At 35.3% G+C, this 23,576-nt stretch overlaps 1 pseudogene; it reads right to left on the minus strand.

Annotated features, from left to right (window-relative positions):
• Positions 1-18,822: 18,822 nt before the first annotated feature.
• LOC128579913 (uncharacterized) lies at positions 18,823-18,925 on the minus strand (annotated as a pseudogene).
• Between the last annotated feature and the right edge of the window lie 4,651 nt (positions 18,926-23,576).

Raw genomic sequence — 23,576 nt, forward strand, 5'->3', positions numbered from 1 at the left:
TATTCTATACTACAGAATCTTGATATATACTTCATATATACTATAGAACCCACAGAGAACTCTTAAGAATGGAAAGAGCTATGTGGAGTTCTTTCTGTGTGCCAAATAGTGCAAAGCAATCTTTAGACATGATCTTATGTAATACTTAACCCTCATCAATTATTTATAGATGAGGTTCAGAGAAGTTGAGTGACTTGCCCAAGGTCACACATCTACAAATAAAGAGAGTCAAGGTTTTGGCCCAGGATGAGGCCTAGCAGAGGTTCAGTGTTTCATCTGAACCACCACTCCCCTCTAGAGGCCTTTTAGGGGTTAGCAACACTACATTGAGGGGTAGCGCCAGCTGCAAGCTCCACACAGCAGCCGTGCTGAGTTGCAAAGAGAAGAGCAACAGGAAGAAACGCAAATCAGAAAAGCAGCATCCAAAGAGGCGTTTCCAAAATAGCTGTGGGAGGAAACTCCCATTTTCCAAATTACATTGCAGCAGTGCTCTTCAAATTATTTTTTGCTGAAGTATTCCCTAAAATAATTTCGAATAACGATATGCCCCTCCCACATTTTCTAAATTGATATCTAAAATCTTTTATTCTAGGTTTAAAAAGCTCAAAAAACATGCAATTTCTAGCATATTGTCAATATTGATATTTTAAAATAGAAACCCCATCTCCTTTAAATGTATCCAATGGAAACTACATACATACAATTTGATATATCACATCATCTATTTTAAAAGTACATGAACAAGCTACTCTTTGCCATTTAAAATGTTACCTTTATTTCCTTCTTGAATTTGTATTTTACTTCCCTCAGACAATTTGATCCTAGTGAAATATATTTTATCCTTGAACGTCTTTTACTGATCTCATATCATGTTTCTCTGTACCAAAAAGATATCGTGTTGATTAATGAAAAGTTAAGTTTCTTTATTCCCAATGACCCTAAATCTGCTATTTTAAAAAACATCTGGAAAGTTATCATTTCAGTAGTAGTAAATTGATAAAAACTACACAAATATACAAATAGATTTAAAATGCACTAAGTCATTCTTAAGTACATTTAAGATTTTAGTGGAAATGTATGCATCTTTAATGAGATAAATAGAAATTTTTTTAAAAACTTGTTCATGTACTATGTACAGTACTATGTACTATGATTTATAGAATGACACTTGGCTGTCTCAAATTTAATGATTTAAAATGAAACTTATGGTCCTTTACTTTCAAGTTTGTTCCTTTGGTCCTTCTGTTTCCTGTTTCTTTTAATGGACTTTTCCATTACCCACCTTACAGTTACCCAGAGTATGTGTTCCTCTCTCACCATTATCCACCAGCATCAAATCAGTTTTGAAGTTCTGTTCATTTCAAGTCGATGCTGTCTCTTTCCTCTTCCGTTACCTTATCTCTGCACTCCCCTGAATTGCATAGGTAGCTATTAACTGTACTTCTTCCTTTCTGTTTCTTCCCCAGCTAATCCATTTTAAATATTGTTCAAATCTGCTCACTCAAGGAAAGTTTGGATCTTTTCTTCTATCCTCCCTCTTACTCTTTCTAAGAAGTAACCTTCTATCATCCCCAGTTACCTAAAGAATTCCTTCCAAGTACTTTCGCTTAGAACTGCCCACTCAAGGCCAAGCACATAGGGGTTAACCTTCTCTCTACTTATTTTATGTTACTCGTATGGGAACAAATACATGCCCATGTTTTTCAAACTCGGGGCTCATACATCCAGGCTTTGGGACACTCACTGTACTGCAAGATTGTGGCATCTTCCTAAAAACAATTTAAGACATTTTCATGTGAAAACAAATGTACTTGCATTATGGAATAAAATCCAAACTTTGTATGAATTATTAGGGGGAAAAAGGCAAACTTAAAGAAATTTCACCCCTACCACCATTCTCTAGCTACACTATCTCTTGACTATTAGCACATGCCAGAGGAAGTTTGGAGAATTACTGTTGCATATGAAAGTTCCTTGCTAGACCAAGATCAACTCTGTGCTGAATGTTATGTTTAGCTGCCTTTCATTTCTTTTGCAGCACTCACTCTTCCTCATACACCCTGGACCTTCTTGCCTCTTTTGAATGTAGCTTTGCTGTAGCTTCTCCTAAAATTCCTGTCCTCTTGCAGACACATTATATAATCCTGTCTATTCTTCTAGACTCAGATTAAAAGTTGACTCTTCCATTGAGGCTTTGGTAATCACACATCCTCCCTTCTCATCCTTTCTAAAAAGTAATCTTCTGGCCTCCTCATTTGGGGAAACATATTACTTTATTTCATTAAGGGAATATTAAGCATTAATGTACTTGAAGGCAAGATCCGTGTCTAGATAAAGTGCCCTTCCTTGCTTCTCAAATAGTGCCTAGCATAACAGGTGCTTAATGACTAGTTGGGTGACAAGAATGATCCATTAAAACATCATTTTGTGTCCAAGTGCCATTATCAAGTTACTATTGCTTTATCTAGTAACAATCCCTTTAGTTTTAACATGTTTAAAGTGCATGTTCAACTCTGTAAGAGTAGCAGACCATGGCCCCCCTGAATCAGTGAATAGTGACTCTTGGTACAATTCAATATGTAGTTCTAAACCAGGATACTCTCTCAAATCTTCTCTTAGGTCAACAATAAGTCAGAAAACGTACTTTATTGCCAATATTCCACACTTCAAAGGAAAACATAGAGCTTTTGATGGCATTTTTTAAAGGTGACTATACCTGATATAAATAAAATGCTGAAATATTTACTGAAGCTTGACTCTTATACATGTATAAAGGAGAACATTAATGAAGAGTGTCTTTGCAGCACAGCTGCTAGGTCATTTCAAAAAATATGGGTCTGACAGATGGAGAGAAACTAGAATTAAACCTGCAGGTATTTCATGTTCTTTCTCAAGTCATGTTTATTTTAATTAAATTAGGGAAAAAGAGAGTCTCATTTCTTAAAAGGCAAAGTCTTAAAGGACTTTCATCTCCCTACTATTTCTTTCCCTAGAGAATTCTGAATGGGGGCAGGGTGAGGTGGGGGAGGAAAAAGCCTGTGGCATTTTGTGATTGGAATGAACAACTTTCAAAGGGAATGATAGATTTCTTTTTCCTGAAATGTTTAACAGATTATGCTGTATAAGCTGTTAAGGCAAAGAGTCTTCAATTTGGAGGTAAAACGCAGAGAGAAACACAAAACCAAATGAGGTATCAGACTAATTAGAGTCAATTAGTTCTTGCCAATAAATCCTGTATCTGTGTCTGATGATAACCACATGCTATTTTAAAAAGGGAATTATCCAATTATTGTGGCAAGACACGAACTTATAGACACTCTGACCCACTTGTGAAAAATGCTTTTATGGACCCTTGTTTCCTCTGATGTCAGGAACCTTAATCTTAACAATTCAAAGTAAATTTAGTTCCTTCTAGTTTGAATTTCACTGTATCTAAGTAAATACGCTATCAGTTCAATATTTCTCCTTGCTGTTATTCATTGCTTCCTCCCAAGCGGAGGAGATGAGAGAGGGTGACTTATGTTTCTAATATTCTAGTGTTTTCTTCAGTAACAGTTGTCGTAAATAATCACTTTTGTAACAACATGTGTCAGGAACTGTTTTAAGTACTGTTTTAAAATTGCCCATTTTACAAATTAGGAAACTAAAGGGCAGAGAGATTAAGTGGCATGCCAGATCTCACAGCTGGTAAGAATTTCAACCTAGGTTTGGGGAGAGAGGCCTTTGATCCTCCACCATGAGCATTCTTGTATCTGGTGCCTGTTGAGATGAACCATCTTTGCTCACTGGGACATACACACTCCTGCCACACCTGCACTGGAGCTTCAGATGCTCCCTCTGCTGGCTGATGACATGTTCTGTGCAGGGCACTCTGCATGCTCCCTTCCTCACCTAGGACTTCCGTCCACTTGTCCAAAACAATAAAGCTTGTCAATAAACGGCTGCTATGATTTGTGTTTGAATAGTAGTTTGTGATACGAAGATCTATTTTGTCCTTCTCACTTTATTTTATTTTTGTTACTCATTAAAGCGAGTAACCTACTCTCAAGAAGATTAAAGATTTCTATATATTGAGAAATGGTTGATGTAGAAATTGCAAGTCTCTCTGAAATTTTCCTCCTCAAATGCCTATACCCTTAAGGAATTTAGAAGTAAAAGGAACAGAGGTGAGGATTTTGGGGGAAGCAGAGTAAGTATACAGGTGGCATAAGAAAGAGAATTTGCTGCCATTAGGGAGGTGACAAGATTTGAGAGAAGTGCTTCAAATTAGTAGGGCCACCGCAGCTTTTCAGAGAGCTCCAGGTCACAAACATGACCAAAAAGAAGCAAAAAAAAGTACCAGGATTAAAATTACCATATGGGCAGGAGCCAAGAGCAGCTCAGCAGTCATCTATGTGGACAAATGACTGTGAGGTCTACAAGGGACCCTCCCTTCTAATGTTATCTCTGAAAATGTCCTAGACCCATGGTCCCCAGGGAGGAGAGAGAAATTCCAAGAAAGAAAGAAGTCGAGCTCCCCATCATCACCCAGGAGAAGGCCTCACATATTGACTTTTTTTTTTCACTTCCCCAAAAATGAAGAGATGGACATCATGTGGACACTTGAGTGTGTAGACTGAGAATCACTCCAGTCACAGTCATTACTATGTTTGAATTTGAAGGTGAGCATATGTATATAATTGCCAAAAAATATAGAAAGAGCACTTACAAGAATGGACCGTTTCCAGATACAAAAGCTTTTTTTTCCAGTATTTGATAATCTTAGGAAAAGATACCTGAAGAGGTAGATTTGCCTATCACATTATGCAGACATCACTTATTAGCTAGAGCAGGCTATAGCCTATCAAGTTCTGCGTGAGTGGGCTAAAGATACAAGTTCTGACTCAATAACTAATATTTACACATTTTAAGAACATGGAGAAATTGTTTGGGGTTTGGAAGAAATGGTCTTTTCGTGAATGTATCTGTATTTTGTGAATTCTCTGACATGCGAACAATAAGGAACTAAATAAAACTGGATCCGGGACCCTTAGGCCTGAACACACAGGTGCGAGAACTCAGCTCTGCCTGGCAGACATGGCTGGCTCAGGCCTATAGGATGAGCTCTAAGTTGTTCTCCAGACAGGTGTTTCCTGAAAATTGACATCAAGAGTGTCAAAACAGAACCACAAGAACAGGTTTAATTCATGACACGAAAACACACACAGAAAAACCAATGTGAGCTTAGAAATGATAGAAATTTTGAAGCAAAACAGAAAATAACAAATTTAGTGAAATATTTTAAATATTGTCCTTCACACATAACAGAAATGACAAAACATTTCCTAGCTCCTTACAGAATGACGTTTTCAACATCTGGGATCCAAAGAAAGATTTTCTAGAAAACAGAATAAGGTGTGTAACGTTATTGATGCATGAATTTATTAGAGACTCAATGTATGATACAGAGAACATAATGATGTCATTAGGTATGGATCATGGCTTAAGTTCAGTTAAAATCACCTCTCGTTATTTGGATATAAATAAACAATTCTGGTGGGGAGAGGAGAATGTTCTTCAAGGTACTTTAAAAAAGGAAAAAATATTTTAGGGACTTTTTTATTATTAATGCAGAGGTTGATTTAGGATATATGGCTAGGTATAGTCAGAAGGAAAATCCAACCTTTGTATAAGTCCTAACAGTCTGACCATCAGACCTGGGACCTCCTGGTACATAAAAGCTGCCCAGACTAGCCCTTCCATCAGTACTCACTGAAGCAGGTGCAGGTTGAAATCAGTGTGCAGGAGGCTATTGGGGGATGCTCCTGGAATAAACACCCGTAGAAGGAAAGGAAAGAACCAAGCTGAGCAGAGAGAGAAGCTGATCTGTGATGCTGTCTCAGCGAGAGCCTTTGGCAAATTCAAAGAAGTTCTGAAAATGAAATTAATCTTGGAACTGCCCCAAGGTAAGGTAAGGGGCCAGGCTTTTGAAAAGTTCCCACTTCCTTCCGTTAGCCATATCCAGCCCTGAATAGGAAATGGCTTTGGATATTTCAGCTTTCTTCAGCTAAGGCAAGGGCTCCATTGAATCTACAACCCTGCCTTCCAACCTTGGAAGTACAACTCTTATCAGCATGAGTGATTTTCTTAGTTCCTCTTTTTTGTTTAAGCCATGGTTACAGAGTTTAAGTCAGTGTTAAGGAGGCCTTACTTATCTAAGTTAGCCAACTGATCAACAGCTCTGTGTCAGCAAACTGGCCTCCAAAGGTGCCCCTATAGCATCATCAATACAAAGAAAGCATCATTCCAGGCATAAAGAAGTGCCACTCTACTCACTGGAAGAGATCTAACACATATGTTTTATTGGTAGTCAAATTAAAAAATATGTCTATATCATTGTCCATCCGAAGATTCACTGAAACCAAACTCAAACAATCCTCAAGTACTTACCTAGCCTTTAGGAGAATGAATTCACTGTCTAGAAACAGAGAGACCAAGAATCAAAAGATCAAATATGGTTTCCAAATATAAATTACTATGAATCAAAAGGAATGAGCATTCCTCACTTCCTATTTTATGTCCAGAGTCCTTAAGTTCCCTTTGTGTAGAATTTCTAGCCTAATTTAGGGATAAGGAAAATGTAAACAAAAAGAATAAGAATACAAATATTAGAGGGTATGTCTTTAGATTCCAGCTTTTTTTTAAACCATCAAATGTTTGTTTATTACTTTTGTCCTTGGACAATGAAACTCTAAATTATCCTAAGTCATTCATCCAAGATGGTACAATTATAGCAAACAAGAAAAAAAAATATTTAATTAGTCTTGCTGCTCTCTCATTTGCTAGCAAATGTACTACGGCTTCTGTTAGGCTTTTGACATCTTAAGGGAAGAAAAGAGCAACTCTGGGTTTATCCTAGCTACTTTCAAGAGCATTATAATGAAATCACTGGATCAGACACATCTAAGAAGAAAATATATTCCATGGGAAAATCATATGAGACATGCCTATTCCTTTATAGTTTATATCAGTAGCCTTGATGAATCCTTCAAAAATAACTTACCCTATTTAATTAACTGTTTATCAGAAAAAAAAACTTTGAATATACATTAATCCTTAATTTTCTTAGCCAATCCAGTTTTGAATTGAGTCTTAAAGAAGATTCATTAACCTAATTGAATTTAAAAATTTAAGTTTTGTTATACTCGTTGGCCCCCAGGTTCTAAATATTGCAACAAGTTCCCTGTTGTGTGTATGAAGGTTCAGGATGGAGAGTTCATGCACCGGGCTATAGACCAACAAGAACAATGGGAAAAGCAGAGATGACATGTTTTGCTTGAATTGCTTCAATTAAAGTCAGACCCTATGCCCAGAGGTTCAGTGGCTTTGCTCGCTGTTATAAAAATGTCCTTCTTTTGACATCAGCATTTTGTTTCCTAGCAGAAGCGTTCCACTGAGATTTGATGCATCTCATCAACACCATTCCGTCTCCTATGTTAAATGTGCTATTAGGAAAGGTTTGCAGAGTCTGGAAGCTGGAAGGGGCTGTGCCCAGTCTATTCCAGCAGCTTAACTATTGCATTGGCACATCTCCAGCTTCTCTGCTAAATACATAATTAAATCTCACGGTCGACATGGTGTGATTCATTCCCATAAAGTGTGAAAACAAACAACTGTGCATGCGCTGTCCCCAATTTCAAATTCAAAACAAAAATATCCTGGAATCTTCTATTTCCCTTAAGTTCCAAATGTAATTAGACCATTTTTAAAGACAAGTAGTCTTCCAGTTTCCATGTGTTAAATCCAATCTGTCAGTTACAAATGGGGGGGGGGGAGACAAATGACTGCAAAATGTTAACATCTTGGTTTCCTCTCTTTATAATCAAGTGCTCAGATTGACTTTATTTTTCCCCTAGAATTACCAAAATGTCATTGCTCTCTCATGCAGAGCCTTTGTTTACTTACCAGTTTACAGCCAAGAGCAAATGTTCACAAGTAAGTTATCAGACCCTCCAAGTGCTGTTGACTAATGCAAACTTACAAACTGCAGCAGTGTGACTAAGGGCATCCGTGATGTTTGTTTTGGCTGGATTCCATAGCCCTATGTCACAAGGAATTTAACAAGATGCCCAGCACCTCTCTGCAGACGTCACTACTAAGTTCTTCTGTAGTGGAACAATTCTTTTCATTCTTCCAAATAAAGTTTACATATAATGAACCAGATTCTGGCTGCTTCCTAGAAAAAATTCAGTATATGAGAGACTAGATTAAAATTTTCAACCCACAAATAGATATTCCAGTATTTTATTTGTATTTGTGGAATTCAAAATAAATTAGAAAATATTTCTGGAAGTCATAAGTATAGTTTTCTTTTTAATAAATGTCTAAAATTAATCATCCAAACAACTAGAATGTAAATTTTAGCTAATATTCGAATATAAATGTACAAATGTTATTTTGTATTTTATGCCAATGTGTGTCATATATCAATATAATACATGTATTCTACTATACTTATATACTTCCTTATATCTACTATACTTCTATGTATATGTATGTATAATTCCTTATACTAAACTTATATACTTCAACAATTTACCCATGCTAGGTAACTTATTTTCTTAAACATGACTTATGCATCCCTGCCTCTATAACTCTCCTAATTCTGTTCTCTCAGCTGAGAATTCTATTCCACAAACTGTCAAAACACTTCCCCGATATTTCACAGCCCAACTCAAACGCCACTGACAGTTAAATATTTGTCTCCTCTTAATCCTTTATAATATTTTTGTTTTGCTTCTTTATTTGCATTGGTATGGTTTTTGTTATATTGCTATATGCACTATTATATTTTTTCTCTCTACTTACAAAACTGTGGAAACTCATGATAAGAATTATGTCTCACCTACTTTTTTAATCTTTTTCAAAGCCAAGAGAAGAATTTTAAAGATAGTTCCTGCTCAAAACATATGTTGATGGAACAAAGAAATAAATGAACTAATATCTCTATCATGTTCATCTTTTAGAAATCATTTTAAAATGCAGGGGAGCATTTATGTTCTAGATGCCTCATATGTACAAATACAATATACACATATTTTGTATTTGCAGAAACGGTTTATTCTGTAATGTACCACATTGACTTAACACTACCACATAGCATGATGGAATGTGAATGTAGAGTTATGATTTTTTTCTACATACTACATACATTTATATAATGATTCATCATGTGGATAAACACAATTTAGATAATGTTTCTACTGTTAAATACTTTGACTGCTTCTCATTTTTCTGGCTTCCTCTCTCCGACTATATCCTCATCTTTTTAGTAATATAAATAATTCATCATCTCCACTGTTAATTCTGTTGCTTGGAAATGCAGATTTCATGGCCTCTCACCTGGACCATTATACTAGCCTACTAGGAGTCTTCCTGTTTTCACTCTTGGCCTTCTTTGCAGTTTTTTTGTTGTTGTTGTTGGTGGTGGTGGTGGTTGTTTTTGTTTTTGTTTTTTTTTTTGCTGGGGTCAGGTTAGAACCCGCCACCTCCGGTATATGGGGCCAGTGCCCTAGTCCTTTGAGCCAAAGTCCGCCGTCCACTCTCAGCCTTCTTTAATCCATTCTCATTTTAGCACAGAGTGATGTGATCATCTGTCCAATTACCTCTTCCATTTACTGAAAATCTTCCAATGTCTTCTTGTTTTACTCAGAGTAATATCCAATGACCCAGAAACAGACTAGCAGATGTTGTTTGCAATTCTACTCCAACCCCTGCCCCAATTATTTTTCTGGTGTGATATCTTGTTGCTCCCCTCTCATCCAGCCCCAGCCAAGCTATTGGTTTTGATGCTTCCACCCCAAAACCTTTGCTCTTGCTGTTCTGCTAGCTGGTCCACCTAACTCCACACCCAGCTAGGTAAAAACTTTGTTATTTGAATCCTATTGCGTTTCATTTGTGTTAAAGCCATTCACGTGGATTCACTCTCTCCCTTTTCCTTTATGGAAACATAAACTTCTCAACAAAGCCAAGAGCACGGTCAAATCATAGTCCCTTTCTCAAAGGCCACTTCATCTTTTCCACAGACTTTTCACCATCTTACATATTTCATTTAATGCCTCTCTCTCCCATTTGTGGAATCTAACTTTTATAAGAGTAGAGATTTCTATCGGCTTTGTTCATGGTGTATCCCCGGCTGCCAGTACTGACTCATAATCGGTACTTAGTAAATATCGAGTGAATAAAGGTATATTATGATGAATAGACTTTAGCTAAGTCTTTGCCTGCACTCAAAATGACTGAGAAGTCCTCGTTTCTCAACCTATTTGTAATCAAAATAGAAGTTCCCTTACTTAGTAATTTGTCTTTCCCTCTTTAAAAATCATGCATATTCTTTAGCACATTGCCGCTCAAGGTTAGCAGACTACTTGCTAGTATATACATCCACATGTTTCTACTCCCACCAGTTGTGTTATATCTTTAAGAAGAATTTGTTGTGTTTGTTCCCAAACCCATTTATGTCGGTTGTACTCGTTATGCTATAATTACACAATTTGATTAAATAATAGTAAACCAATAAACTATGGATCTGAAAGTTGAGTTGTATCACTATGGGCAACTTACTAAAAAAAAAATGTGAAATTTGATTACAATAAAATATTTGAAAAATAACTATAAAAATATAGAAAGTGCCTATACCTATTCCTTTAAAAAGTGTTTTTAAGTACTTAGGCCCTCCCCCTTAAAAAAATTCCTAGAAATTATGAAAGATTCAATATGAGCGTGATTTGAAAAAAAAAATCACAAGGAACTTCAATTATCAAAAAATATATGCAAACAAAAGGTCTTAGCTCATATCAGGATGTACATTTACATATTTAATGTTAAAATGTTAAGGCATAAATATACCCCTTTTAAAATGTAGTGAACTTTACTGTAGTGAATAGCAATAATAGATTTATATAATTTTTCTACCCCTCAGTGTTCTTATCAACAAGAAGACAAAAATACTAGTTGTGCTGCTTATAACAAATATCTATTGAGAATAAAATAAAGTTCTATATCACAAAGTGCCCTGAAAAGCTATTACAGATATAAGCTAGTGTCATAATTAAATGGATTTAAGGAAAAGCTGGAAGTAATAAAAGACACCTTTACTCCTTCATTCCCCTTAGACATATTCTTTTCTGGAATTATCAAGGCATTTTCACATAATACTGTTCTAAACTTGAAAATTCAAATGCATCAGGCATTCCAAGCATAACTGGAACAAATTCAAATGAACATCAGATTTTCATTTAAATCCAATTTTACTCACTTTCTCCTTCCACTGTTTCAAGTCTCAGAACAGTCTCTCTTCTTATAACTGAGCTCATTTCTCAAGAGTCAAGGAACTCACTTGGGTCAATTTCCTACCTGGGGCACCAACCATCTTCAAGGGGCTTCATTGTGCCTGCGTACCAAGGAGATGCCCACACCAGAGCCTCGGCAATTTGCTGAAATGAGTCCTAAAGTGCTTCCTGAATGTAAATGACCTGCAATGGGAGACTGCAGATAAGCAGGGAGACCCAGCTTTCCAGGAGAAGAACCCTTTCATCCACCACCTGAAAGTTACACAGGGGTCAACCAGACCTCGCCTGGCAGTGTGGCCATTTTGCTGTCCTTCTGCATGAAAGCCATTTCATCAGCAGTAGGAGAACGAAGCCATAAATGTACGAAGGCTCTGATTTGAGAAAATGAGACAAGTTTTACAAAGAATGCAAAGTGGGCAGGGCATAGACTTTGGGATTAAATCTTTGCTAATCAGAATGCTATAATTTTGTGCAGGTTAAAAAAAAAAAAAAAAATTTTGTGCAGGTTAAACACTCTTAGCCTCCGTGTCATATTACTAAAAAGTGCATAAAAATTCCTACCTCAGTATTGAGGAGTCTTTTTAATAATTACAAATATTATGAATAATTAATTTTCCAGGACATGTAAAGTAGGTAGCTGTTATTATTATTATATTGTTTAACAATAAGACAGAACTTTGTGTTATTTCAGACTTAATATGGAAAAGTTTCTCTTCTTCCTCTTTGAAATAAGAAGAAAAAATATTCTAGCAATTCAGAGAGATCTTTGTGCGTATTTTTTCACACTCTGTTCCATGCAGGGACTCACTTACACATAAGCATAACCCTTCCAGTCAGTATCAGGTAAGAAGAATCCAACTGTTACCGAAATATTTTTAATAATAGAAGAACAACGGGCATGAGTGACAGACATCGAAATTTCATTTTTTGACCTTAATTCTGTCCTCTGTATTCACAAGCCTCAGATGTTCAATTTAGTCTAGAGACATTCACTTTCTACTTCTTTCTTTGGACTAAATACATTTAAATAAAGGTTTAAATAAGACAACCCCTCAAAAAATATTTCATCGTATTTCAAGACACTTGATTTATTTTGTGTTTGTAAATAACATACTTCTTAATAACTATAGCAGAACATTTTCTAAATGTGTTTGTGCTAAAATTACCTCTGAAATAGATGCCAATGAAATTATCTTTAAAAGACAGCAGTAAACTATTGTAATAATACATAGTAATTGTATACAATACTATGATTGTGTATATATTCTTAATAGATGTGTCTTCTAAGTTGCTTTAAATAGATTTCTGTTAAGAAAACAGACATTCGTCTTCCATTTTTAAGTGACTGATTAAATTAAAAAAAAAAAAAAAAAAGAAAGAAAAGAAAACTTATCACATTACCTCTTCCCCAAGAGACAAAGACTGTTACCAAAAATGTTCCAAAAAGAAGAGAAACTTTTCTTGGAGTAGAAGTCAAATTAAAAAAAAAAAAAAAAAACTCAAGCAAATTTTATGCTAAGTGAAAAAAAAAAGCTGAATTCAAAAGGTTTTTGGGTTTTGCATCTGATATTTAATAGACTTTCGTACTAGAGCTAAGCTGAAGATAATCACTTATCATTATCTTTACCAGAAACTCCAGAAGCCCAGCCGCATGAAGATCTGGTAATTAAGCTGCTAAATTAGAAGGTGGTCATTAGTTCAGGAGAATTCTTCTATTCCCAAATCCTCCAATCCTTCCCTCCCCTCTAGGTCCCTAAATTTTATATGACATATACCTTTTTGTATCTAGTATGTTAAGAATCTTAAGAAAGCCTCTAGCCTTGGATAGACCCAGGACTTTAGTCTATCAATATAAATGATATATAAGAAGAAACTGAAGAGTTTAAGGAAATAAACTGGTAGACCTACCATCAAAACATGTTTGTGTTTTGCACAAGGAAGAATTCAAACACCAGATAATTTTAACTAGGAAGCTAAGAGTATCAATCTTGTTGAAAAAATGTATAGCTACCTTTCAATGCTAATCATTAAAACTCCTTTCAAGCATTTTGCATGATTTTTTGCACACAATTTGAGTTTTTCTTTTAACAAATTAATAGTTATGAGCATTTCTTCAGAGTAAACAAATCTTGGGAAGGAGAAGTCTAGACGTTTGATTGTTTGAACTTCTGTTTTCTAAGCAACACTGAATAAAAGAGTGACTGGCTTAAGTGATTGAAGCCACAACCCTAAGGCCCATCACATCATCAGTGAGCCCATCATACAATGGGCTTAGAGAAAATTATTGTATCTTCAGTTTATTCAGATCAAAGAGAAAACTCAGCTCAACTGAATGTATGATTAGCTCATAGCCTCAGCAGTCAACACTGCCTGGCAGGATTTTATGGTGTATTTATATGTAAAAACAAGTAAAAGTATGAAGAATGCTACTCAATTTCTTTTTGCTACATAAAGCCCTTTATTTTGAGAACACGATACGTGCCAAATTTCTTCATTTCGATGTGATTCAAGTGAAGCTTGGAATATTATCCATTCTTTCAAGGTTCAGCTAAAATGCCACTCCCTCTAAGAAGTTTTTTGTCAAAGAAATCATCTCTATTCCCATACAATATTTTATATATCCCTTCGTGGATTTTTTATACTACTACTTAGTAATCATTTGCCAAGTAAGTGATTACCTAGGACCTGTTGCCCAATGAAAGTTATAATCTATATGTATGCACTACCACACCTATCTTACATACACATTTTTAAAAATACAAAGAGAAAACATTATACAGTATATATAACAGCAAACATTAGGTGTTTCCACTTATCTCAAAATAGAGACATAGAGCTGGTTGTTGAGGGTCCAAGGAAAAAGTTGACAACTTTGCAGTGAAAGCATTCAATGTCTTAGAAAATTTCTCTGAGTGCCCAAAGACCCCCAAGACTTAAAACTTTATGAAGACCGACATTCTCTTAAGCACTGTTGAATCCTCAGTATATAGTGCAGACCCAAGTGATAGGTGCTCAACTGATTAAAAGATTAATATACTATCTCATTTAAACTTCAAAAGAAGAAAGTATTTTCATTACCATGTTATAGATGAAGCAACAGAAATAAAGAGGTTAAGTAATTTGTTCAAGAAGATACAGTCAGAAATTGAGGAGATGAAACATGAATCTTTCTGGCTTCAAAGCCTCTTTATAACTACTTCATTATGCTTCCTATTAGAAAATGTATAGCTTCTTTTCTTCTTCATATTAGATTATGTGAGAGCAGGAGTCCTGCCCATAAAGACCTAATCTACAAATATCAGCAAATATTTCCTCAATTAAAATGAGAATTAATGAATCAATCTGTGCTGATGAATTCAATAATAAATATGCCAGCATTACAGAGCAAATGCTATTAAAAATAACTAATATTTTACAAACTTCGTAAATTATCAGATTTTTATCAGCTTTTTAAAAAAATGTATTTTTTATTTTTGAGACCATTTTTTACAGGCAGTTCTAAGAAATAATACAGAGATAGACTATGTAGCTATTACCCAGTTTCCCATAATGGTAACATCTTGTAAAACTATCTTTTTTTTTTTTTTTTTGCAGTTTTTTGGTTGGGGCTGGGTTTGAACCAGCCACCTCTGGTGTGGGGGGCCTGTGCCCTACTCCTTGAGCCACAGGCAATGCCCTGTAAAACTATCTTGTGACTATAATTTTACAACTGGGATATTGGCATTGATACAGTGAAGGTACAGAGAAGTCCTACGCACACAAGGATTCCACCTGTTGTCCTTTTACAGCCACACATCCCATAACTATCACCACCACCCTCATCCCATGCCATATGCTAAGATTCCTCCAAGTTGTTGCACATATCAATAGCTCATTCCTTTTTACTGATGAATAGTATTCCACAGTATAGATGTATAAAGTTTGTTTAACCTTCTGGGTTTGTAATAAATGTTTTTTTATCATGATGTTTTGACATCTAGGGCTTTACTGATCTTGGTGAAAAGGCCCCCAATTTCTGGTAAACCCCAAGGCTTACCTATTTCTAGAGAAAGTAAGGGACTCACCTGGAAGTGAATTCATATGCAAATTGCTGATCTGGACCATCTTGCCACTCCCAGTACATCTCCTTTACCAGACTCATACCCTCCAAGCCAATATTCCCCTACCCTAATCACTCAGGGCCAGGTATCTGAGAGCCCTACAACCCATAGCCCACTGAAATTATTCTAACCAGTCAGTCCTAAATGCGCTTGCCCTGTCTTGCTCATTCTTTACTGTGGAAACCATAAAAAAGGTTCTTGCCCCTATATTCTTCTCCCTCTGTCTCTTGATTAACACCGGTGCTTCCCCCTGTGACCCTGTGTGGGAGGTTGGGTCCACCTCCTCTTGGAACTGTGAGTAACAAACTTTCTTCTCAATGCCAGTCATCTCCAGAGATGTTGTCCTTGTCATACTTCAATAATAATAAAATCTACATTTTTCAAAAAAATATTATTTTAATTTGAGGCTCTTAAGGATAAATCTGCTATAAATGTTCATGAATAGATTTTCTTGTTAATATAATTGTTCATTTCTCTGGAATAAATGTGTAGGAGGGAAAATGTTGGGTCATATGGTAGTTGCATATCCCATGCTCACATAATCCTCACAGAAATTTTGTGATGTCGCTACTATTATTATTATGATTTTACAAGGATAGGATTGAAGCACAGAGAAATTCAGTGACTTGTTTGACATCTATAGTTAGTAATTGAAAGAGTTAGGAATCAAAATAGGGCAGAATATATACATATTCCAAGGCTACCAATAAGAATAAATATTTTACTTTGTGATATATTATGCTAATTGCTACTACATCTATTTCCAAAATCTCTGGATTAACATGCAAAAAGAAAACAGAAAAAAAAAAAGAAAGAAAAAGACTTGACCTGCATTTCTTAGGAATACTTAAGACTCTCATTCAGCTTCATTCAGTTGTATGTCCTAGGACACACAACATAATATAGTTTGAAGAATAAATTTTGACAATGTTTATGTAGACATTATTCTCCTTCTCCATACTGCACATTTTTTTCAAATTCCCCTTCCATGTCCACAATAGTACACATTGTACAATAAATGAGAGGACATTATCTAGAAAGTAGAGAGCAGTGAGCATTGTAAATGCAGCCTTTTCTACCCTAGTTGGAGATGTTTGTCCTAAAGGCCTCATGGAGTGTTCTAATCAGGGTCTCTTGGTTCCATACTTTATGCAACACTGACAGTGTTCGCAGTTGGATCCAAGTATGATGTGGGCAGCAGGGCCAGCACTTAGATTCTTCCTTGCTCTTCCCACTGTCCAGAACAAATAGCTAAAAGATGAGGATTTCCTCTCTATCCAATACTGCACGATGTTACAAAAGGCTATGTAGGATATCACCAGATGGCATTATCCTTTGATAATTAAGAAGGATTTTAGAAGACTGTAATAACATTTTCCATGAGGATATAAGTAAGGAGAAAACAGCTCAAGACAAATTTGAAATTCTGAACAGAGGCCATGCTTTTTATTTTATTTTATCTTATTTTATTTTTATAGGTTAGTTAACATTTCTCCTGCCCCTTAACTTTTTTTTTAAATCATCACCTATTTCAGGCAATTAAAGATTTATAAGTAATGATATAATAAAAACTCCTACATTCTCTCCCATCTCAAACAATATATCATTATACTTTCACCTGAAGCCCTGTGTGGATTCCAAAATAATCCCGTTCTCCTTCTTCTCTAGAGATAACCTGAATTTTGAATTATAACTCTCAAGCATACTTTTATTCTTTATGTGTGTGTGTGTATATACATTCTTAAAAAATAAAAGTGATATATAGGTATTAGTTTTATTTGCATGGCTTCTATAAATTATTTTTTTCACTAGAAAGTATATTTTTGAGTTTTACCCATATTGGTAAATTGGTTCCAATTTTTTTTATTTTTGATGCTGAATAATGTTACATAATTCAATGCATTGATTCATTATCCAGTATTTGGAGACTCAGATTGTTTTTGATTTTTGCTATTACAAATAATATTTCAATAAACATGCATGTATGATTGAGCAAATGTATCTCAAAGATACTGGCCTAATAATTGTTATTGCTGAATTATAATTGTTATTGTGGAATATACTTAGACAACTTTATCAGGGATTTTCTTTGGTATCCCAGCAAGAATCATATGGCACGTTCAAACTGTAAAATTTAAACTACTTGATATGTAATGTCAATGTTTAGAGATCTAGCAATTAGCGCAATATTCTGGGCTTACCAGGAATAGGATCACTACGATTCTTAAGCCTCAAGTAGTAAGAAGAGTAAACACAAGGATTCAGAGAATGTAACTCTATGGAGAAAACTGTCTGACAATCTATGGTTTAAGAGATAGGATACAGCAAACACATGTGAGGGGGGCAAGAAAATAAACAATATTAAAAAAATAATAAAAAAAAATAAAAGAAAATAAACAATATTACCTCACTTCCTTCTCATTTTCTAATCTGCAATGAATACAACTGGAAGCCAGAGAACCAAGGAGCCTATGAATGTAAAGTCAACCTCCCAGGGCAAAACTGCACAAAGGAAGACAGAGGGTGTATCTAAAGGAGTAACAAGAAAGTACCCAGCGTACTCAGTGCAGCAAAACTGCTTTGTAAAGTTATTATATCGTTTTGCATTCCCACCAAGAATATTTGAGGGTTCTAATTAATGTGTTAGTTTAAGGCATTTTATTTTTTGCTAGTCTAACGGGTGTGAAATAATATACCATTTAAGTAGGCACTGCCCTTACGTCCATTGTAGGTGAGAATCTTGTCTTCTCTTTTTAGCTGTGTCTTGCTCTGTGAATTCCCTCCTCAAATTTTTTATCCATTGTTTTCCTTAGATTAGCTGTCCTATTTTTTGTTTGTTTTAACATACATCCAATGACTTCTTGCAAGTTTTTTCCTTACTTCAATTTAAATGAACAGTAGCCTATTCCTTAATCTCCCAAATGCACTTTTTTATTTATTTATTTATTTTCCAAATGCACTTGATGCAGCCTCCTCTGGCATTTCTCAGTGGTCACTGTATAAATTTCACATACTGTTCTTTTTTGCTGAATCCTCATGGAAGGATCTGAGCACATTATGTTAGTTATCTAAAGTATCACCATTGACATTACCAAGGTATTCTAGTCAATGCTCCAACTCAATTTACAAAAATGAGAACTAATGTGTATTTTTCTCATAAGCATATTTTCTCCAGAAAAGTGCACTCTTCTCCATTGGAGAAATAAAAATTTAAAATAAGAAAGAAAGACAAAGAAGAGGAGGTGGGGGAGGAAGAAGAAAGAAAAGGAAGGAACAACAGAAATGAGAACCTTAAATACTTCCATTGAGATGGAAGAACATATATACTAGTCTCAAGCTTATTGGCACTCTCTAAATAGGAATCAATTGTCTTTCTTTCTTTTTTCTTTTTCTTTCTTTCTTATTTTTTTTTGAATCCTCAGATAGTTGGCATATTAGATATTAAACTGATAAGTATAGATGCTCTTGATCTTAGCCAAAAGGCCAAGACATGATCAGCTGTCTTACCTTAGAGTCTTATATCAAAAGACCAAATATATAAACTCTAAAGTACAACACGTGGAAGGAATAATTAATGCATTAAGTAAGGAGTCCTTAACTAGCAACTCCAAAAATTACTTTGGCTGCATTAAAAATATTCCTTCTTGTTCAGCAAGTGAGCAGCAATTCTCAAGACAGTGAATAATAACTGTAAAATAACTCACAAAAGGTTTAAAAACAAAAACTTTCTTGCATTTAAGTTTGGAGCAATTGAAATACACATATTGATATTTTAAAAAGACATTGCTCATGAAAGAGCTTGATCAGAGATTTCACTAACATTAACAGATAGTCAAAATTAATTTGACTCACAGTTTTTGGCTTTTTCTTTTCAACTGTTGTAAACTATGTTAACAGAGAGTAGGCAGCTTAATAAGAAAAATTGTAATAGTTCATAAAGTTGGCATGTAACTTGGTGACTTACTGTGTTTAAATAAGATTTTTTCTTAAAGTAGCTTAGGAATCCTGATCATTTTCTCACAGTGAAAGCTTCTTTACCAGAAAAATATGCTATATGATTCACATTATTTTAAAAGAACTATTTATCAATGCCCTGAAAGCATTACCATATTATGTATTTTAAATATCCTTGCTATAATTAAAGCCATAAAGTGGAAAATTTTTTCTGGAAATTCAGTAATATGGCTATGCTAAAAACAATAGCTACGAAAATAATGCAACATAAGCAAGTAAAACTTTCCTAGAAATTTATATCCCGTCGCCTATAAAAGAAAAGAAAAAAGAAGTAAAATCAGTGATCTGTATCTTAAGAAGTGAGAGAAAGAAAGCAAGTTAAGTCCAAAGCAAATAGAACAAAATGAGAAAGAACAAAAAGCAGTGAAATAATGAACAAACTATAGGAAATCACTAAATTCAACAGTTGGTTATTTGAAAAAAATAATAAAGTTGATAAAATTTTCATAAATCTCATCAAGTAAAAGAGAAAAACCTCAGATTTTGAATACCAACATAACATGATAGATTTACAGACCTTAAGATTGCAAAAGAGTATTATGAACATTTTGTGCTGATAAGGTCAGCAATATAGATGAAATGTGCAAATTCATTGAAAAATACAACTTACCAAAACTCATAAACATTAGACTATCAGAATAGAAATACATGAATTAAATAAACTAAATTCGTAACTTTGAAGTTGCAAACAAGCCAACATGGCTTTACTGGTGAGTTCTATCAAATATTTAGAGAAGAAATGCCAATCATACAAGGATTCCAGCAAAAAATAGGGTAGAACAATTACCAGCTCATTTTATAAAGGCAGAATAATTCTGATATGAAAACTCAAAGACATTATCAGAAAAGAAACCTACAGACCAACATCCCCATGAACATAGGCTTAAAATTAGATGCTAAAAAAGCATTTGACAGAATTCAACTTCCATTTGCAATTAGAATAAAACCTCTCAGAAGCCTGGGGATAGAAGAAAACTTCTACCTAATAAAAAGTCATCTATATAGAACCTATAGTCACTGTTATATTTAATGGTTAAATATTTAATGCTTTTCTACCTTTTCATTCCCAAGATGGCTAATGAAAGGCAGCCTGATGAGAGATTGATCTTCTGGGACCCAGTGACAGATCCGCAAGGCCACACCTCATAACCCCAGAACAGGATCATATCACTCAGGAGCACAGAGGGGAGATTAATGAACCAATCCTGGGAAGTGAGGAAGCTCTGCCTGGACAGAACTGAAAGGAGAGTGCAGCGTGGGCATCAGCTAGAGTGCACTCATGGAACACCTCTCTGCCCACAGGAAAGTTGAATTCTTAGCACAGGTGGGATCCTACACAGGGAAGCTCCCAGCTCACAGAACCATTGCAGGTGAGACCAGCAGTTTGAGCTCCTACCTGTGACCAGTTGTCAGAAGGAGACCACAGGGCAGGAGATGGGGGAGAGGAGTGCAACCTATTCCCAAAAGACTGACTGGGAATCTCATGAGCACACATTCTGCCTTGGTAGGTTCACTTAAGCTCCCCCTAGTGACTTTTCCCAGTGGCTAGTAAGCAGACCTTGAACCCCTGCCAAGATAGTCACACCTGACTCACCTGGAAGTTCCAGGGCCCCACACATACACTATCTGGGGCATTTTGAATGCTTCTCCTAAGGGGCTAGCACTGGTCACAGGACCCTAAAACAACATTACTGGTATAGAGGTCAATTTCCATAGCCCTTTATAGCATTTGCTGGTGTAAAGGGCTGATTCTTACCCACGAGCACTATCTACTGTCTCAGAAGTTAAACTAGACAACCTAGCATAATTCATGCTATTAAGAAGATCATAGGACTGGAAAGAGAAAGGTTTTCATAGACTCCATCTTCCCTCACAAGGGATGAAATCTGTCCACAAATAGCACAACAATGCTATTGTCTACAAATAACTAACAACTGAGAAACTACCACCCTGTGTATATCTATAACCAAGGCATTAATCCTGAACACGAATATCCATAAGCAAAGCTTAAGGTTCTTACCTAACATATGCAATAGATACACCTTTACAAATGTGTGTGGTTGGGGTAATGCTGCGTCTAACCAAAAGAAGTAACAGCTCTCTAGATGAGAAGGAATCAGTGCAAGAACTCTGGAAGTATAAAAAATCAGAGTAAAGGGGCACCCCCAAAGGGCCACACCAGCTCTCTAGCAATAGATCCTAACCAAAATGAAAATACTGAAATGATACCTAAAAAATTCCAACTATAGGGGATTGTAAGGAAGCTCAATAAAATCCAAAAAAATTTTGGAAAATCAACACAATAAAATGCACAAAGCCAATTCAGGAAATGAATGAAAAATAAATTAAAGAAGTCAAATCATTTTAAAAATAGAACTTCTAGAAATTAAAAATTAAATTAAGGAAACACAAAACACAATAGAAAACTGTAAAAATAGACCATGCAGAAGAATTTCAGAGCTTGATGATAACGCTTTTGAATTAACATAGTCAAAAATAAAAAAATAATAAATCAAGAGGAATAAACAAAGCCTATGAGAAATACAGGATTATGTAACACAGCCAAATATAATATTCATAGACATCTCTGATGGTGAAGAAGAAAATGAATAAGGACAGGAAACCTACAGAGGGAATAGTTGGGAAAAGCTTCCCTGCTCTTGCTTGTAGTTAAATTGAAACCATTTCCACTCAGATCAGGAACCAGGCAAGGTTGCCCATTGTCTCCATTGCTCTTTAACATTGTAATGGAAGTTTTAGACATCGCAATTAGGGAAGAAAAGGTGATCAAGTGTATCCATATAGGGTCAGAGGAAATCAAACTTTCACTCTTCACAGATGATATGATTGTATATTTGGAAAACACCAGGGATTCTACAACAAAACTCTCAGAAGTGATAAGGAATATAGCAATGTCTCAGGATAAAAAATAAACACCCATAAATCGGTAGCCTTTATATATACCAACAATAGCCAAGCTGAAAAAACAATCAAGGATGCTATTCCATTTACAGTAACACCAAAGAAGATGAAATATTTGGGAGTTTATCTGACAAAGAACGTGAAAGATCTCTATAAAGAGAACTATGAAACTCTAAGAAATGAAATAGCTAAAGATGTTAACAAATGGAAAAACATACCAAGCTCATGGCTGGGAAAAATCAACATTGTCAAAATGTCTGTACTACTCAAAGCAATATACAATTTTAATGCAATCCCTATTAAAGCTCCATTGTCATACTTTAAAAATATCAAAAAAATAATACATCATTTTATATGGAATCAAAAAAACCTTGAATAGCCAAGACATTACTCAGAAATAAAAACAAAGCAGGAGGAATTATGCTACCAGACCTCAGACTATACTATAAATCAATAGTGATCAAAACAGCATGGTACTGGCACAAAAACAGAGAGGTAGATATATGGAACAGAATAGAGAACCAAGAAATGAACCCAGCTACTTACCATTATTTGATATTTGACAAGCCAATGGAAAATATTCAATGGGGAAAAGATTCCCTATTTAACAAAGGGTGCTGGGTGAACTGGGTGACGACCTGTAGAAGACTGAAACTTGACCCACACCTTTCACCATTAACTAAGATAGATTCTCACTGGATTAAAGATTTAAACTTAAGACATGAAACTATAAAAATACTAGTAGAGGGCACAGGGAAAACTCTTGAAGGAATCGGCCTGGGTGAATATTTTTTGAGAAGGACCCCCCTGGGCCATTGAAGCTGCATCAAAAATACACTACTGGGACTTGATGAAACTAAAGAAACTAAAAAGCTTCTGCACAGCCAAGAACACAGTAAGTAGAGCAAGCAGACAGCCCTCAGAATGGGAAAAGATATTTTCAGGATATGTCTCTGACAAAGGTTTAATAACCAGAATATATATATGTATACACATATGAATAGGATTATTCATTGAAAAGACAAAAACATTAATAGATCTCTTGCTAAACACACCAGGAATAGAAGAGAAAGGAACCAAGTAAGCTCATTCAGAATTTGATAGATATTTTTATACCAAAGAAATAAAAAACATCATCTGTAAGTACTAAGAAAATTTCTACAAACATAAACTAAAAAACATAGAAGAAATGGACACATTCCTGGAAAAC

The sequence above is a fragment of the Nycticebus coucang genome, chromosome 2 (assembly GCF_027406575.1).
Source record: "Nycticebus coucang isolate mNycCou1 chromosome 2, mNycCou1.pri, whole genome shotgun sequence".
Classification (NCBI taxonomy): Eukaryota; Metazoa; Chordata; class Mammalia; order Primates; family Lorisidae; genus Nycticebus; species Nycticebus coucang.